Raw genomic sequence first — 4,040 nt, 5'->3', positions numbered from 1 at the left:
GTTGTTCTCCCGATTTCTTGGCACAACTCGGTGAGCATGTCCAGGGCAGCATCTGTTAGCTGAAATATCTCAATTGGGATACCATCTGTTCCTGGGGCCTTTTTTTTTTTTTGCTAGTTCCTTCAAAGCAGCTTGAACTTCATCACCATGTGCTCTGATGAACTTAAAAATTTGAAGAATTGATGCCTTTGAACTGTGTTGGAAAATATACCATGGACTGAATATACTATAAACTGCCACATAAACAAACAAATCTGTCTTAGAAGAGGTGCAGCCAGAATGTTCCTTAGAACAAGGATGGCAAGACTTCATCTTACATACTTTAGACATGTTATCAGGATGAACAACTCCCTGGAGAGAAACATCATACTTGACAAAAAAGAGGGTTAGGTAAAGAGATAAGATCCTTAGCAGCATGGATTGACACAGTATCTTTAGCAGAGGGCTTGAAAACACTGAAGATCAAGGACGGTTCAGGACCAGACAGTGTATTACTGTGTTGTGCATAAGAGTTGCTGTGAGTTGGAGATGGCTCAGTGGAACCCAACAACATACAACCCTGGTGACATAATACAGTCAGTGGTTTGAACCAAGGGAGAAAGAGAAGGCAGTCTCTCCTCTTAAGATTCTCAGCTTTAGAAACCCAAATAGAGGTTCACCATGAGTTGGAATCAACTCAACAACAGTGAGTATGTAAGAGCTAATAGTGAGGGCTAGGAATGAAGTGAGGTTAGCACACTCAGTTACTAACTATGCAAAGGTTAATTGTTCCAGACCATTAATGAATAGGTGCTTTGAAAGAAAGGCCAGATGGTTGACTTTCAAATAAAACATTCATTGAAAGCTTATGGTGCACAGTTCTTCCCTGGCACTCATGAACCACCATGAATCAGAATCAAGTCAAGGACAAGTATAACTGGTGGAGGTGAGGACACAGCATCTTAAGACTCAGATTTATATATCCAGCTCTAAAAACGAGGCTTGTGTTTCAATTCAATATCCATATATGAATATCTGTTTGGAGGCAAGGACTAGTAACTTGAAATTTTTCCTGAGGTGCAGAGGCCAGAGAAGGAGGCTGTTAATTCCATGATGGTAATATAGGGGTTTTAGTAAGGAATTTCTTGTTGAGGCAGTGCCCTGGGAAGCAGGCAGGGTCAAACTGGAGTCTCCATGCCCTCAGAGGGAGAAAGGGACTTTTATAACTCAGATGAATAAAGATGGCATGTTGCCAGGGCCCTGGATCACTAAGACCACCCTAGCAAGTATTACGTAACTGTGACGTAGCAAGCAGATACGAGTTAGCAGCAATCAGGAGCATAACGACTTCTGCCTTGCAAAAACCTCTTCCTCTATAATCTATCCCGTCGAGATGACTCTTACAATCTGGTACTCTCTGCCTCTTGCACATAGGCCCTGAGGGTCCCAAGGAGGAGGGAATTTTAACTAGGATTATAGGACAAGCAGCATTGCCGCATCTGGGGGCACAAGCCACAGCAGCGATATAGCACATGGCAAAACAACACTTTTCCTGGGAATATACAAACGTCCAGCAAAAAACAAACAAACAAACAAAAAACAACTCCAACCCTTGCCAGCCAGATGGACAGGATGAAAAACCAAACCTCTGCTTCTTGGTGTGGCCTAACAAACTGGTTAAGTTCTGGCAGTAGTCTGTATACAGGTATGTTTAGTTGTCGCTATACCACAGGGCCATTGGCAGCACCACGACAGATGAAAAAGAGATTGAGGTTGTTAACAATTACAGCTTGATTCGCTCCACAATCACCACTCTTGGCATGAACAGTTAGGAAATCAAGAAGCAAATTGGATTGGGGAAGTCGGCTGTCAGGGACCTCTCCAGAGTGGTGAGGAGCGATGTTGTCAGTCTAAAGGCTAAGGTGCACCTGATCCAGGCCATATTCTTCACAATTACTTGTTATGCATCAGAGAGCTGGACAACAACTAAGGATGACAGAAGAAGAGTTGTGATGCTGGAGAAGAGTCTTGAACATACCATGGACCGCCAAGAAAACAAATAGGTCTTTCTTGGAGACTGTGAAACCAGTCACTGGGTACTTTCAAGATTTAATAGCGACAAAATCTCTCTGCTGTTGTTCAGGGCTTGTTGTCAGAGCTTCAGACTATTTTACTATTTTTGTGGAGGCAAGACAAGAAACACACACAGTTAAAGATAATCATACCCATGGAAAACACTGCACTTAGTCTACCTAGCTTTAAGATTATGCAAAGCATTGCATTTTCTCCTTACCAAACTCATTCTTTTCTGATATTACAAACCAAAGCAAGTCAAGTTCACTTCTCATGCCTTCTACAACTTCCTACACATGTTAAAGTTTAGTTTTACATATTCTGGTAGAACCAGACATTCTACTTTAAGTAATGCTTTGTTTGTGGTGGACTTCATCAAAGGTATAAGCCTAATTGAGGAAGATATAAATAGGCCCAAAAGGAACAAAATCCAAGCAGGGAGTACACAAGTTGCAAAGACGGGTGTTTAGTAAGTGTCAAAATGTAAAAATCTAGGGAGTTCTGCTGGCCTAGTGGCAAGAAGCTGCACTTCAATCCCAAAGACACATGGTTCGAATCCACCAGATGCTTTGCTGGAGAAGGAGGGGTAAATCTCCTGTGCCAGTCGGATCCAATTCAACGCTACACAACAACAGGAAATTTAAAAAGGTAAAAATATTTCTATTAGGATCACACTAGTGGTTTTTCTCTTTTTTTTAAGAAAAAAGATAATTGAAACAGGTTTATTGTGAGCAATTCCTTATATACATTTAAGGAGATTGTTCCAATTCCAAAGGGATGCAAATGACTTAAACAGTGGGAAACTATGTAGCAGTAGGGAGCAATGATTTTGTAACATGCTATACAACATGGGAGAGTCTAGAGAGCCCTATTACGCTGCATGAAATAACTCAGTCTCATACTGGCTTTTCTTTAAGGAGCTCTTGTTGTGTAGTCTGTAGCATACTGAGCTGCTAATCAAAATGCTGTGTGTCTCTGAACCCACTAGCAGCTCCATGGGATAAAGATGGGCAGTCTCCTCCTGTTAAGATTTACACTCTCAGCATCCCGTGGAAAATTGCTGTGTATTGGAACCAACTCAATGGCAGGGAGTGAGCGAGTGAGCTTTTCTTTGAGTGACGAAAACAGTGGTTGCCTTAGACATGATGCTGTTGTTGTTGTCGTCATTGTTAGGTGTCGTCAAGCCGAGTACAACTCACAGTGATCCTAGGAACAACAAATCTGAATCCCGCCCTTTACCTCAGTTCTCACAATCTGACACACCCTCGAGCCCATTGCTGTAATCACTATGTTGATTCACCTGGTTGAGGGTCTTCCTCTCCTTCACCGTCCCTCCATCTTCTCAAGCATGATGTCCCTCTCCATGATGTTGCTAGCCTCTCCTGGCAACATGCCCAAATTATGTGAGATTAAGTTTTATCATCTTTACCTCCAAGGAACACTCCGGTTTCTTATTTTGGCAGTCCATGAGATATGCAGCGCTTTTCTCTAACAACACAGTTCAAAGGCATCAATTTTTCTTCTGTCATCCTCATTCACTGTCAAGCTCTCATATGCTTCACAAGCGATTGAAGACCGTGGCCTGAATCAGGAGCACGTTAATCTTCAAACTGATATAATTGTTTCTCAATAATTTGGAGAGCTCCCTGACTAGACTTTCCCAGTGCTGTACATCTGATTGTTGGTACCAAGTGCATTGACTGAATATCCGAGTAAGATGTAGTTGATAACTTCAGTCTTTTCTCTATCATGATGTTGCCTAAAGGTCTAGTGGTGAGATTTTTGTTTTCTTGATGTTGAGGTGGAATCCATATTGAAGGCTATAAGTTTTGATCTTCTGCAACAAGCACTTCAAGTCCTGTTCACTTTCAATAAGCAAAGTTGTGTTGTCTGCATAAAGAAAGTTATTGATGAGTCTTTCTCCAATCCCGATGCCACATTTTTCCTCATAGAGTCTAGCTCCTTGAATAATTTGCTCAACATATAGG

Source organism: Elephantulus edwardii, unplaced genomic scaffold (genome assembly GCF_000299155.1).
Source record: "Elephantulus edwardii isolate Elephantulus edwardi_28Jun2011 unplaced genomic scaffold, EleEdw1.0 scaffold00131, whole genome shotgun sequence".
Lineage (NCBI taxonomy): Eukaryota > Metazoa > Chordata > Mammalia > Macroscelidea > Macroscelididae > Elephantulus > Elephantulus edwardii.
This window is presented reverse-complemented; position numbering follows the sequence as displayed.